Raw genomic sequence first — 15,898 nt, 5'->3', positions numbered from 1 at the left:
CGGACTGGAGTAGGGCTATTTTGTATGCATCGGGGCATCTGGGTGGCTCCGTCAGTTAGGCATCCAACTCTTGATTTCGGTTCAGGTCATGATCTCACAGTTCCTGAGGTTGAGGCCCACGTAGGGCTCCTTGCTGACAGTGTGGAGCCTGCTTGGAATTCTCTCTCTGCCCACCCCCCCAAAATAACTAAGTAAGTAAGTAAGTAAATAAATAAATAAATAAATGCATTCGCAGAGAAAACAAAAGTGAAAAATGCACAAAGTTTCCTTCAGAGCTAATATGCTTTGAAAATTGGAGTGAAATTTCAGTTGTTTTTTTTTTAGAGTGTGTGTGTGTGTGTGTGTGTGTGTGTGTGTGTGTGTGAGAGAGAGAGAGAGAGAGAGAGAGAGAGAGAGAGAGAGAATCTGAAGCAGGCTCCATGCTCAGCACTGAGCCCAACACAGGGCTCGATCCTATGACCCTGGGATCATGACCTGAACCAAAATCAAGAGTCAGTTGCTCAACCAACTGAACCACCCAGGAGCCCCTTAAATTCCCTTTTAAAAGAAGGTTAGGATAACGGTGTTGAAGTCTTCCATCCGTCATCAGAGCTGGCTCTCAATCTGATGGAGTGTTAGGCTTCTCTATAGTTAATAATAGCCTTCTAATCTTAACAAAAATGAGCTGAAGTCTAGGACCAAACTCTGAACTCTCAATGTAAACAGATGTGCAAGGGGTATTTTTCGAGAACATGGTTAGCCCCATTCACACACCCAGGGCCCAACTTCCTGTGGAAGTGTTCCCTTCAAACCTGAGCAAAAAATACAAATGGGGCTCCTGAATTTCCTTACCTGAGTGTCCTCTCTGGCCCCCACATCCTCTGGGCACATGACAGCGGCATACCGTATCATCACTTCCAGCACTGATAACAAAATGCATCCAGGACCAGATGGTGATACTCAGCTTGCACAGGTTTGCTGGAGAGAGATACCTGATACTGGAAGGAAATGTCCCAGGCAGTTGTTCCAAAGCCAGTGGATCATCCTAAAGGTCTTAGAGGGGAGAGGTAGCCAGGAACAACCAGTGAGTCTTTTGAAAGAAGGACAGTGAGAGAGAACAGGCTCACCCAAAGGGCACAGAATCCTATCTAGAAGTGGAGCCCAGAGATCTTTTTTTAAGCCACACCCCCCCATCACACAAGGGAAAAGAGGCAAATTAATTATTTATCTTTAAAAATATTTTTTTAATGTTTATTTATTTTTGAGAGAGAGAGAGACAGAGCACGAACAGGGGAGGGTCAGAGAGAGGGAGACACAGAATCCTAAGCAGGCTCCAGGCTCCGAGCGGTCCGCAGAGAGCCTGATGCGGGGCTCGAACTCACAGACTGTGAGATCGTGACCTGAGCCGAAGTCGGACGCTTAACCGACTGAGCCACCCAGGTACCCCAATTATTTATCTTTAATATCTCTAAAGAATACTCATCTAGATTGGATACAGTGGACTTACACGGGGAACATTGTGAAAATATACATGTGCAAGACCTTCCCTCCCCAACCACCCACCCCACCATTCTGGCAAACCCTACGTGGGGGCAACCTATGCATTTTGTAGGGGCTCCCAGGACTTTCTGATCCTCCCTCCTCCCTGACTTACCCCCAGTTAAGATCCACTGAGCGTTAGTTCGCTATTACACTCAAATACTAGAAAGAAATATATTTGGGTCACATATCTTAATTCCCTGCTGACATACCTTAATGGAATTAATATTTAACAATACACACTTGACTTAGATCAGAAATGCCTTACAGAGGTTATCTACTTGAATTTTACATCGTTACGCCTTCTGGAAAATCAGTTTCAATCATCTGATACATTACCCAGCATCCATTACAGAAACCCTTCCCCAAATTGCCTGTCTGACAAAAGATGGTCCCTCCCAGCAGAACATGTCTGTCTTTCTAACAGACAATGACGAGGTCATGCAAAGCATTTGCCCTGGTACCTTAGCTGCTAGAAAACAAGTCTTTTTTTTTTTTTTTAGCAGTAACTGTATACACTGGCAAGGATCCTTAGAAATGGCTTATAAGGCAGGGCTGTTCAGTAGAACTTTCTATGGTAACAGAAATGTTCTTTGTCCACATTGTCCAGTTCAGTAGTCAGTAGGGACATGTGGCTACCGAGTGCTTTTAATATGACTGGTGTGGTTGCAGAATGAATTTTAAATTTTAAGTAGCCACATGTGGCTAGTGGCAATATTGAACAGCATCGTTGCAGGGCCACTTTTAAAATTTAAACTTGGGGCACCTGGGTGGCTTAGTCAGTTAAGCATCCAACTTCAGCTCAGGTTGTGATCTTGAGGTTTTTGAGTTCGAGCCCTGGGTAGGGCTCTGCGCTGACAGCTCAGAGCCTGGAGACTGCTTCAGATTCTGTGTCTCCCTCTCTCTGCCCCTCCCACATTCTCTTTTTCTCTCTCTCAAAAATAAACAAACATTAAAAAAAATTAAACTTATAGTTAATACTTACACAATGTAAGACAAAATAAAAGTATTATAGTAGTTTCAACTTCAGAGCCAATGTTAGGTTTACATTTTAAGAGTGTCATTGACTTTCAGTAATATTACAATTGACCCTTGAACAGCAGAGTTAGGGGGGCAGAATTTCCACACACTCAAAAATCCTTCACCAACTTCTGACTCTCCCAAAACTTTACTAGTCAACAGAAGCCTTTACAGATAACATACACAGTCGATGAACACGTATTTTATGTTATCTATGTTACAGATAGATAAAGCAAGTAGCTTTATAGATCTATTGATTGATCAATAAATAAAATAAGCTAAAGAGAAGAAAATGCTAAGACAGACATAAGAGAAAATACATTCACAGCACTGTCCTGTGTTTACTGACAACATCCACGTATAACTGGCTCCGTGCTGTTCAAAGGTCAGCTGTATTTGAATAGCCTTCTGCACATTGGGGGCTGACTGGAAACCTGGCTGCTTGCAGCAAAAAGGAGAAGGGCTCAGGTCATCTGTGGAACAGCCAGACTTAACTGGACGTGCCCTCTGTCCTGTGCCGTCACAGTTAAAATGCTGGGACCTGACGACAGAACTGATGACCATCCTCTGAAACAGGGCCACCAAGCCCCGCCTGGATGGCATGGCCCATACCCTTTCTTCACCCCTCAGCTATGGACCCTCCCCTGTTCCAAGCCCACTGGGGAAAGGGAAGGCAGGGGGTGGCTTTAAGGCTTGCTTTGTTAATTTGCACCTGCAGAGTGCTCTTAAGGAAGAGCCCATTGGGTTTGCAGGGTGTCTCAGTCTTGGCACTAGTAACATTGTGGTTCTGTGCTCTTGGAGGGTGTCCTGTGCATTGGAAGATATTTAGCAGCATCACTGGTCTCCACTCATCAGATGCCAGTAGCATTCCCCACCCATCTCAGTAGGGTCAACCAAATATTTCTCCGGACACTGTCACATATCCCCTAGGGAGCAAATTATCCCCAGTTGGGAACCTCTTAGACAGTAAGTTCTTGGACTACTTAATAGGCCACTTAATAAAGGAAACCGATCCTAGATTTTTGTTTCATTTTTTTTTAATCTCTAGTGTCCAGGGGCGCCCGGGTGGCTCAGTCGGTTAAGCGTCTGACTTCAGCTCAGGTCATGATCTTGCAGTCTGTGAGTTCGAGCCCCACGTTGAGCTCTGTGCTGACAGCTCAGAGCCTGGAGCCTGCTTCGAATTCCATGTCTCCCTCTCTCTCTGCCCCTCCCCTGCTTATGTTCTCTCTCTCTCTCAAAAATAAACATTAAAAAAATTTAAATCTATAGTTACTGTTACTCAATACACACTGAAGCATCATTTAGAGGAAAGAATAGAAGGTCACTATCAGTTTTTTTAGGGGCACCTGGGTGGCTCAGTCCATTGAGCACTGATGCTTGATTTCAGTTCAGGTCATGATCTTACAGTTCATGAGTTTGAGTCCCACATTGAGCTCTGTGCTGGCAGTGTGGAGCCTGCTTGGGATATTCATTCATTCTCTCTCTCTCTCTCTCTCTCTCTCTCTCTTTCTGCCCCTCCCCTGCTTGTGTGCTATTTCTCTCAGACACAAACATTTTTTTAAAGGCCACTATTATTATTATTTTTTAACTTTTTACAAGTCTCCCTCAGTGCCTAGCATAGTGTAAGAATCAATAATTATTTTCCGGTTGGTTAATATTTCTACAGGTTTTTTAAAAAAAAAACAGAAATGTCTACTGACGACCATTTCTGAGGAAGAAAAACGATGGGGAAAATAAATCTTTTTTATCCCTTTATGTACATGAAGCAATTTCCTGGCCTGTTGCGGTTTTAAGCAAACAGTGCAAGTCTGAAAATAAGTCTCACCATTTTTGATTAGCACCATGATTGTGCACGAGGACGGGATGCCTCTCAAGCTCTGTCTCTTCCAACAGAGGTTGGTCTAGGTGCTGGGTCAGGAGGATCCCTTCCTCACCGACTGGGGGAGCCAATCATGTCCAGCACCAGATGAGACCCCCCAAGAACCTTTGCTGCCAGGTTCCCTGCAAAGAAAACCAGACAGGTGGCTTCAGTTCACAGTCCCTGAGCCCTTAAGCCGCACTCCCCAGAAAGTGACTCTTTTATTGTACAGGTCACAACCAAACCCTGGAGAATAAGCCTGCTATCTCATGAAAGCCAAACCCACGGCACCTAAAACTTCGGGGACAGCTTCCCACCATGTACACACGGTGCAGCCCAGCAGAAGGAAATGGAAGGCATTCCCACCGTGCCCACGTTTAAATGGACAATCCGTTTGGTACAGTCTGCCCTTCACCACTTTCCTAAACTGTTTACGGTACTTAAAGCTTCTTGGACAAGATTTTTTATTTAATGAAAAGTATCACTTTCCAAGTTCCAGAACACCGGCTGTCTGCTTAAAGATCTGCTCTATTCAAACAACCAGAATCATTAAGTCACACTGCTAGTTTACCAAGCACAAGGTCAGAGCATTTATTACAATTAGATAAGAAAGGAGAAGGGAAATTCCATCCCTTCCTTTAGAGTACTTTGCTGGAGACATACTGGAATCACCTGGGCAGCTCTTTAAAGTCTTGAGGGTTGGGCCACACACTAGATGAAATCGGAATCTCAGGGTAGTACAAGGCATTAGCCAATTCTTTCCAATAAACGTTTGATTTTAGAACAGCTTTAGGGTTATGGAAAAAATTGCAAAGAGATTACAGACATTTGCCATATACCTTCTAGCCATTTCCCCCTATTATTAACATTTTATAGGAGTCTGGTACATGTGTTACAATTGCTGAGCTAATACTGATACATTTTTATTAACTGAAGTCCGTACTTTTTTCACATTTCTGTAGTTTTTCCCTAGTTTGCTTTCTGTATCCCAGGATTCCATCTAGGATGCCACATTACATGTAGTTGTCATATTTCCTGAGGTTCTTCTGGGCTGCAAGAGTTTCACAGACTTGCCTTGTTTTTAATGACCACGATAGTTTTAAGTACTGGCCAGATATTTTGCAGAATGTCCCTCAGTGGGGATTTGTCTGATGTTTTTCTCATGATCAGACTGGGGTTATGTGCTTTTGAGAAGAACACCACTGAGATGAAACCATTCTCATCACACCAGATCAAGGGCACATATGTTGACCTGCCTTGTCACTAGCAACATTGACCCTAACCTTTTGGCTGAGCTAGTGTTTGTCAGGCTTCTCCAGGACAAAGTTAGTCTTTTGTCCCTTTTTTCTTACTGTACTCTTCTGAAGGAAGTCACCATGTGCAACCCACACTTCAGGGGTTATAGTCCAGCTCCTTGAGGGCTTAGGATTTACAAGAAATTTTTAGAGTTCTTTGATATAGGACATTTGTCTATTTTCTTCCATTTATTCATATTATAGAGATTCATTTATTTTCTACTTTGGATTTCAATCCAATACTACTTTAATTATTTTGCTGCTCCAGTGTTCCAGCTTTGGCCATCGGGAGTTCTTTCATTGGCCCTATATCCCTTTGTGGTAGTGGTGGGGTTTTTCTGAGCACTTTCTTACTTTTGGGCACTATATGATGCTCTGTGTTCATCTTATTTATTTCCTACCCTAGTCCTAGAATCAGCCATTTATCTAAGTCCTGGTTCCTTTTGTTGAAGAATGGTATTAGAAGCCAAGATCTGTATGCTGGGTGTGCTCACCGCTACAGAGGTGTCATCATTCCTAAACTCTTTCCATTGACAAAACAAGGAAATTACGTGTGTGTATAATAACTGATGCATATATACTTACCTGTAAGTACTTCTGTATGGAACTGTCTTCCTCTACATTAAGCTACTATGAGTCCATATTGATGTCTCCAACTCTAATCCAATTATCACATGGATGTTTCCACTCTTCCTCTTGCTTTTCTGTAATTTCCTACTCCACACTGAGAAACTTGGCTCCCATCATTGTCTGTTTACTTCACTGATGAATTTCAGTATGTAGTGGTATCAGAATTGTTAACCCGGACCCTCATGGGAAGCAAGTTTATTAACTACAGTACAGACTTATGGACAGTTCCTTCTGCCTTTAGTATTACAGACTCCACTCATTTCCAAGGTTACTTAGGTCAGCACCTCTTCTCCTCCGTATCTTCAGTGAGGCTGTTCAATGTATTTGTAATACATTGTTCCGTCACAATTCTACACTTCATCCCGGGATCCTGATCTACTAAATAACTTTTTAAAATTTGCATAAAATTTCCTCTTTGTCCTGTAAAGTCCTATGGGTTTTGACAAATGCATAGTATCATATATCCACCATTATAGCTATCATACAGAATAGTTCCACTGTCTTAAATAGTTTTCTGTGCTTCACTTATTCAACCCTTTCCTCTTCCCCTAAAAAATCCTCTGGAAACCACTGATCTTTCTATCATTTCTATAGTTTTGCCTCTTCCAGAATGTCATAGAATTTGAATCATATAATATGGAGCCTTTTCACTGGCTTCCTTCACTTAGCAAGTTGCATTTAAGATTCATTCATGTCTTTTTTTGTGGTGTGATAGTTCATTGCTTTTATTATTTTAATAATATTCCATTGTATAGATGTACCCATTAACCTACTGAGGGACCTCTTGGTTTCTTCTAGTTTGGGAAATTATAAATACAGTGGCTATAAACATTCCCATGCATGTTTTTTTGTATGGATATAAATTTTCTTTTTTTTTTACACTTATTTTTGAGAGAGAGAGAGAGAGAGAGAGAGAGAGTGTGAGTGAGTACGAGCAGGGGAGGGGCAGAGAGAGGAGACACAGAATCTGAAGCGGGCTCCAGGCTTTGAGCTGTCAGCACAGAACCTGATGCAGGGCTCGAACTCATGGACCATGAGATCATGACGTGAGCTGAAGTCGGACGCTAAACTGACTAAGCCACTGAGGCATCCCCAGGTATAAATTTTCAAAATGGTAACTTAAGTTTTCAAATCAGTAAATAGTGGTAATTCAATCACTAAATGATAAAGACTACACCTATCTCTGTAAGAAAGTGCCAAACTATCTCCCAAAGCGTCTATACTATCTTGCACTCCCACCAGCAGTGAATGAGACTTCTTTCTTGTTCCATATCCTTATCAGCAATTGATGCCAGTTTTTAAATTTCAGGCATTATAATATATGTGTAGTGTTATCTCATTATTGTTGTAATTTGTAATCCCCTAATGACAAACGATGTTGAGTATTTTCTCACATGATCATTTTCCATCTGTTTCTCTTCTTTGGTGAAGCATCTGTTCGGCTCTTTTGACCATTTAAAAATTTGATTGTTTTCTTCCTGTCACGTTTTAAGGGTCATTTGAATAGTTTGGATAGAGGACCTTTATGAGGTATGTGTTTGGAAATATTTCCTCCCAGTCTGTGGCGTGTCCTTAGCTTTTCTTTACAGTGCATTCAGTTTTTAATTTTAATGAAGTCTACTTTCTCAATTTTTCTTTAACAAATCATGCTTTGCATCATATACTTACAAATTCATCATCAAACTCAAGGTCACATAGTCTTTCTCCTGTGTTTTATTCTAACAGTTTGAAAGTTCTGTATATTACATTTAGATCTATGGTCCATTTTGAGTTTATTTTTATAAAAGTGTAACACCTGGGACAAGGTTCACTTTTTTAAATTTTATGTTACATGGACGTCCAGTTTTTCTAGTGCCATTCGTTGAAAAGTTCATCTTTAATCCATTCCATCGCCTTTGCTCCTTTGTCAAAGTCACTTGATTCTATCTGTGTGGGTCTATTTTGTGGTTTTCTATTCTGTTCCACTGATATATGTGTCTCTTGTTTCACCAATGAACACAGTCTTGATTACTGAAAGTTTACCATAAGTCTTGACATTGGGTAGTATGAGTTTTCCAGTTTTGCTCTTTTTCAGTATTGTGTTGGGCATTGTTATTTTTTTTTAAGCTTTCCAAATGAGTTCAATGTATAGCCAATGTAAGAATCACTGCTTTGGAGGCAGCTGGGAATAGAAGGAAGAATATGGATCTTAGGGGCGCCTGGGTGGCTCAGTTAAGCATCCAACTTCAGGTCATGATCTCGCGGTTCATGAGTTCAAGCCCCACGTCGGCCTCCGTGCTGACAGCTCAGAGCCTGGAGCCTGCTTTGGATTCTGTGTTTCCCTTGCTCTCTGCCCCTCCCTCACTTGTTCTTTCTCTCTCTCAAAATTAAATAAATATTTTTTTTAAATTAAAAAAAAAAACAAAAGAACATGGATCTTCAAGTCAAGCAGCCCTTTGTTTAAATTATTGGTGTTCAGGCAAGCCATCTGAAATGTTGGAGCTTCAGTTTCCTTTTCAGGAAATGGGGGATTAAAATGCTTACTGGCAGGGTTTTTTGTTTGTTTTTATAAAAGCAATACCTTGGACAACCCCAGCATAGGGATGAACAAGCAGTAATTCACTGGTCAAGATGATTTCCCTTTTCTTCACTTCCAATGCCTTCTTGACTGTTTTCTTAGTGTGCTCTTAGACCATTGCATTCCAAATATTAGGAAGGACTAGCATAGTTTATTATTATGAAATATCTCCCAATAGATATGTGACCATATAAGATGGGTTATAAGCCAGTGTTGCTTCCCCCGGAAACCGGCAGCCTGAAGAAATAAGCCTGTTTGACAATCTTTTTTAGAAGGAAGTGATTCATGTTGAGCCCATGGGGAATTAATACTGGTCTATTTTTTAACAATTTGTTGAAGGGATAGGAATTTACTGCCTGCATGGAAACAATAATGAGAATAAGTAGCAAATGGCACAAACGATTAAAAAGAGAGAGAGGGTGAGGAAAGTGCCCTTTTTAAAAAATAAACAGGAAAATGACCAGGAAGGACATTTTGAAGCAACAATGGGATCTCTTTATGACTATACACCTTTGTACTTTTAATAATTGGGGCCATTGTTACAGTACACATTCCCCTAAGTGAGATTATTGGGTAAACAATACAGTTTCAGATATTCATATAAACGTCTTATTTTCCAAAAAACTCTTCCTTTATTCTACAGAGTAAAAAATACTGTATCTAAGCAAGAAATCAAGCAAACAAACAAAAAATAAAAGTCAGGAAGGGTGATAAGAAGGAAACATAAAAGAACTCATTTACCATCTACATCTATGCTCCAAGCATGCTAAGAATTATACCCATTTAAACAAATTAATCCTCGTGGCAAATTTAATACCATTATCACTGCATAGATAAGAACCGACGTCTTAGAAAAGCTACTCAATGTGCCACAGCATACAGTTCACATGTCAGAGCCAGGAAGCCATCCAAGTATACCTGAAAACCAGGCACTCTGGCCCCATCTCAAAAACCATTATGCCATGATGCTCAAATTCTTTAATTTCTGAAAAGGAGAAAGAGTGTGAGAACATTTTTAACTTCCAAAAAAGATGCCCAAAATTACTAGATATCTTATGAGCGGAATCCTAATTTGGACTAATTTTCTAATATAGCTATCCTAAGAAGTCTGGTAACTGGGCTCAAACGAAAGGATTCTTTCATTTCTTGCAGGACACAGACAGGCACATTTTTACAATGGCCTCCCCAAGACAGTAACCCTCCTCTGGCACCTCCCCAAGAGTCATTAGAGAATCCCGGAGCCCCCGGTACCTCCTCTCAAAAGACCTGCCAGCCCAGCAGAAGCAGTACTAATGAGACTCTGCCACCGTGTAGCAGATGCTGGTGATTCACAGGAAAGAGGGGCCATGTCTGGCTGTGACTCTCCTTCCTGCTGCAAACATTAAGCCGAACCAAATAAAACTGATGACAAAACTCAAAGAGAAAATGTCAGGGGTCAGAAGTGGCCACAGAAACCACCGTAGAACCCAATTAAAAGCTGGTATTTTCCGGCTTTGCTTGTGACAGGTGTTTTTGCCTGCCTGCATCCCTCCTTCCTTTCCCTGGGGTGATGAGACATAAACCAGCAGAGTGGAAAACAGTGCCCCAAGAAAGGAACTGTTCTAGAATTCACAGTAGCAGGTGCACAGCAATTTAGGAGTAATTAAGATATTCTAAGAGAAAACAACCTTCTGTCATGTAAACTAGAAGGAGATGGGGACATGGTAACTTCAGTTTCAGACACTTTATTTGTAAGGGAGACATATGGCTGTCGCCTTGCAGCCATGCGGGGAATCCCAAGCGGAGTGTCTAAAGATCACTCGTGTGGGGCCTGGTCCTCCACGTTCCAAGTCCAGAAACTACATTTTGTCTACTTATTCAGAGACTCAGGGGCTGCCATGCTCCCTGGCTTAGAAGATCCCAAAACACAAACCAGAATGTCAAGGTGTGCTGGGTGTTTTTCATTTCTAATATTGTTGTTTGGATTCTTTCATTTATAATAGACACATTTTTTCTGTTAGTTATTGGACTATTATCAGGGAGCCGTCCTGTGTCGGTTAGCGGTTGCTGTGGAGGAAGGATGCCCAAACTCAGAGGCTGAAAACCATCAGAATTTGGTTTTGCTCACATATCTAGGGTCGCAGGGCAGCTCAGCTGATCTCTCCTGGGCTCGCTCAGGGTCTCATGCTCACCTGGTGCTTGGGCCACAGGCTGGCTGATGTAACATACGTCTAGCACAGTCTGGCGATCGGCCAGGATGGTGTGAGTAAATGAGTTTTGTTTCTCATCACTGAGCAAGTTGGCCTGGCCGTGTTTCCATGGTGGCTGTGCAATGCAATATTCAGCGAAATGTTAAGAGAGAGGGATAAAGTACTTAAGGCCTCTTGAGAATCTAGGCTCAGAAGAGGCACATCACAGGGCACCGGGTTGGCTCAGCCAGTTGTGTCGGGCTCTTGGTTCCCTGGGTCTGGCTCTGTATTGACAGCATGGTGTCTTCTTGGGGTTCTCTCTCTCTACTCACATGAGCACACACGCTCTTTTTCTCAAAATAAATAAACTTAAAAACAGCTGGCACGTCATGACTTCCACCACATTCTATCAGCCAAATCAAGTCACAAGCCAGCCAATATTCGAGGGGTTAAGAAGTCTCTACCTATTGACAAGCTGAGTTGCCGGGTCACATACAAGCAATAATTACAGCTATTTTGGCATTAATCTTTCATGCCTCCCTCTGTTGGGGCTCTTAAAAATTGAATTCATAAGCAGAGGTCACTTGATGAAAACAAACTGAAGGGTGCCTGGGTGGCTCAGTCGGTTAAGCGCCCAACTTCAGCTCAGGTCATGACCTTGTGGTTCTTGAGTTCGAGTCCCCATTGGGCTCTCTGCTGTCAGCACAGAGCCCACATCAGATCCTCTGTCCCCCTCTCACTGCCCCTCCCCTGCTTGCTCATGCTCCCTCTCTCTCAAAAAAATAAGCATTAAAAAAAATCAAATATAATTGGATATGACTTAGGGCTTATTTCAACTAGGCTTCCACACACTCTGATGAACTGTACTTGTTCCAAACCCAGAAGGTACCCAACACTAGATTGCCTCTTTCCCTCTCCTACCCACACCACCCCCCACCACCCCATACCACCTCCTACACACCCTAAATGTCCATTTGTAGGTGTTCTCTCACAGTGCATTCTTTCTACAGATGCCTGCCACCAAACCCTTCCATTATGCATTGCTTTTTGCCGGTTTCACTCTTATGGTGGCATCTGTTTCCACGTAGTAGATTTACGTCTGGCAGCCTCTGCAGTAACTACTATGTCTGGTTTTTAGTTCATAAAAATTTAATTGCTGCTGAAGCTGTTTCAGGAAGAGATAGAGGAAGACACTGTCTCTTCCTCTCCTGCCCCCTACTCAGGAGCAGAAAGGCAAGGGCACTTGCAAAATCTGGGAGGAGAGAGAACCCTTTTCTCTTCCGTCAGCTATCTCTGTAATAACCAGAAATTTATGGCTCTGTGGTTATTATCCAAGTGGGGGAGCCCAAACATCTGTGGGCCACACAGGTTTACTGCATTCACGGGAACATTTTCTGAAGTATCCTGGAAATGAAACCTAGTTCTTTTGCAGAAATTCAAGGAGCCCGAACTCTGTTAGAGTAAATTAGCACTGAGATATTCAACATGGCTTCAAAATGCGTCTTTCTGTGGAGATGAAGTTTCTAGGTCGCTATTCCATTACACAATGCCCTCCTTATGAGAGCCCAAGGGAGAAATTTCTCTCTGCTCTCAGAATGGGAAACAGCTGGGCTGTTTAATACTTGGAGTGATTTTGTGGTGGCTGTTATTACAGATATTATGGATCATGTATGTAACGGCCGTCTCTTTTTTGGGCAGTTTAACATCAAAGCAGAGACTCAGCTCTAGAAACTCTATAGGACCTTTTGGTAGGAATATTAGATATTAACCTCACACTTAACTTTGCTTTATCTTTCCTAGCTCTGTAGACTCTCTGTTTTGCCTTCCTCACTCAATTATTTTTATTTTGTCCTATTTAAGATACTTATTAAGCAGACTTAAATACTTTTTAGAGCCTAAGAGAATAAATAAGCAAACAAATGCCAGTTACTCAAGAAAGCTGTAACCTTTCTGAATACTTAAAAGAATTCTTCAATTTTATCTATCTTGACGGAACTCTTGTCTTTTCGATTTCAGATACTGTGGTCCGAGTTTATCATCCTTCTCAATGGTTCGTTATCATTTTTTAATCTAAGAAGAACCCTCTCAATTTCTTCCTTCCTTCCTTCCTTTTCTTCCCCTGACATTCTTCATGTGCCCCTGGGCAACCATTTCAGTACTGCAACCCCTTTTGTTACTTTGTGTTCTCATAAAAAATATAGTTTAAAAAAATTTCTTAAGTAAAAAATAAATGAAAAAAATAAAAAATAAAAATAAAATAAAAAAATAAAACATATGGTTTTACATGCATGCGTCTTAATGGCACGCAACCATTGTTGCTTTTATTGTTATAAACCTGTTTCCTTTTTCATTCAGTACATCTCGTGTGTACTTGTCTCTAAAGAGCATGAACCCAGGACACTCTGCCATCCACTCCCCAAACTGCCTCCAACACTCACCCCCAAAAGTATGTCTTGAAGGCAATCCTCATACCCAGAGTGAACACATTTTAGGGTGACAAGGGTGCTATGAGTAATTTCACCAGGACAGCAGGTGTGCCCTGTGATCGTCCCAGGGGAGCTGAAATGCCTCGTCACCTTATTCAGACAGGACCCTTAGGAACTCCATGAGAATCCCTTTTTGATATGTACCAACAGTGGATTTGCTGGGTCAGGAAGTACTCATAGACCTCATCTGCTCTTACCACCAGAGTCCCACGCAGGATTTCTACACCAGTTTACATTCCCATCAGCAGTGCGTGAGGGCCCCCATGCTCCCGTATCCCCACCAACACTGGCCTTATCCTGGTTTTGCCAGTCTGGCACATGTAAACAGATACCTCATTGTCAACTTACATCTTTCTGGCAACTAATGTGTTTGACCATCTCTTCATATTCTTGTTAGCTTTTTCTACTTTTTCCTTTCTGTGAATTTTGATTTGTATCTTGGCCCCTTTTCCATTGGGGTTACTGATTTGCAGAAGATGATAAGTTTTCCAAAATGAGCACACATTTCTTTGTCTTCTTAAACTGTATGACCAGCTTGATTATTCTTTCTTGCAGAACCAGGGTCACATGATGTTGAGCATACGTAATGCTGGGGTTATTAGACACTATGAAACAGAGTTAAATAGGTACCAACAGATTGCAATGGACTGAATGGTGCCCCACCCCCAACATTTCATATATCGAAGTCCTAAGCCCCGACGTGACTGTACTGGGAAATGCGGCCTTTAAGAAGATAATTAATGTTAAGTGAGGTCCTAAGTGTGGGGCCCAAATTCACCAAGGCTTGTGTCCTTGTAACAAGAGACAGGTAGTAGGTGGCATGTACATAGAAAAATTTACTTTAGGTGGACTTTCAAGTCAGATACTGGAAAAACTATTCAACTCATTTAAACCACTTACCTCTTTGGTCAGTCGGAAGCATCAGAACTTGTTGTTTGATGCATGGAATGGTTTATAAAAATTAACCAGTTGCATTTCTAGGAAACTGTTCAGGATATGGACTGTTTTCAGCAATCAGGTATTTCTTCCTCTGAAAATATCAGGAATTCCCCTTCCTTCCTTCCTTCCTTCCTTCCTTCCTTCCTTCCTTCCTTCCTCATTTTCCAAAGTGATGTCCTCCTCTGATATCACCAACTTCCCTAGAGAAAAATACATGCGGCTCAGACACCTGTGTTGTTTTTAAAAATGTTATGCTTCTGGGGCGCCTGGGTGGCTCAGTTGGTTAAGCGTTCAGCTCAGGTCACGATCTCGCGGACCGTGAGTTTGAGTTTGAGCCCCGCGTCGGGCTCTGGGCTGATGGCTCAGAGCCTGGAGCCTGCCTTCGGTTCTGTGTCTCCCTCTCTCTCTGCCCCTCCCCCATTCATGCTCTGTCTCTGTCTCAAAAATAAATAAACGTTAAAAAAAATGTTTTGCTTCTGCTATGTACAATGTCTAAAGATACTGGAGGGTCTATGATTTTTCCAAATGGGAAGAATTTGTCCTAGGCCTATGGAATGGTTTCAGGGACCCTGCTAATGATTCTACTCCTTAATTGTACATTATCTGCAACATACCTAATCCGAACACTGTGATCAGTTCCCACAAATGTGCAGGCAACTAGCTGCAAGCTGCCACCATCAACTCCACTAGAAATTATTTACAATACCTGATGGAACACCATGTGGCTGCATTCTACAGACCTGGGCTTATCCCGCTGGACTATTCCCCATGAGACTTCACCTCTCCAAGGTACCAAACCTTCTACAGAACTCCTTTGAAGTCCTAATGCATGTTCTGTGTTCCATAGAAGTGAAGAGAACATGGGCGCCTGGGTGGCTCAGTCGGTTAAGCGTCCAACTTCAGCTCAGGTCATGATCTCATGGTTCATGAGATCGAGACCCACGTTGGGCTCTGTACTGACAGCTCAGAGCCTGGAGCCTGCTTTGGATTCTGCGTCTCCCTCTGTCTCTGCCCTTCCCCAACCTGTGCTCTGTCTCTAATAATACACATATACATATATATATGTAACACATATATATAAATACATATATGTATTTAATATACATATATATATATATATATATATATATATATATATATATATATATATATTTTAAAAAAGTTAACAGAACTTGGCCCAACTTTTACTAAATGGTCCCCTCCTTCATGACCACCTTCATCATTCCCACTCTTCATTGGAGAGCTGACTTCTGGTCCTTTGGTGGGGGCAGAGAGGGTACACTCCCTGTATCTTCAGATACCCAAGGACTGTTTATCTTTTCCCCATCATAGTATTGCTTTTTCCTTTTTATTTCTCTTTGCCAATGTATTTCTTTTTTACTGTTATTACAATATTTGCTGCTTACAACCACTCTCCTTTCCCTGTC

The 15,898-nt window shown here is 41.9% G+C and overlaps 1 long non-coding RNA gene across 1 annotated transcript; it reads right to left on the bottom strand.

The window, feature by feature from the left end:
* Nucleotides 1-746: 746 nt before the first annotated feature.
* On the bottom strand, nucleotides 747-14,130 carry LOC107180737. The gene is made up of 3 exons (XR_001511492.2): nucleotides 13,881-14,130; nucleotides 4,364-4,539; nucleotides 747-1,032 (listed from the first exon to the last, which is right to left on the bottom strand). It is a non-coding gene; the product is annotated as an uncharacterized LOC107180737 (long non-coding RNA).
* Between the last annotated feature and the right edge of the window lie 1,768 nt (nucleotides 14,131-15,898).

The sequence above is a fragment of the Panthera tigris genome, chromosome D4 (assembly GCF_018350195.1).
Source record: "Panthera tigris isolate Pti1 chromosome D4, P.tigris_Pti1_mat1.1, whole genome shotgun sequence".
Lineage (NCBI taxonomy): Eukaryota > Metazoa > Chordata > Mammalia > Carnivora > Felidae > Panthera > Panthera tigris.
The sequence above is the reverse complement of the archived record's forward strand: the minus strand, read 5'-3'. Positions and strand labels throughout refer to the sequence as shown.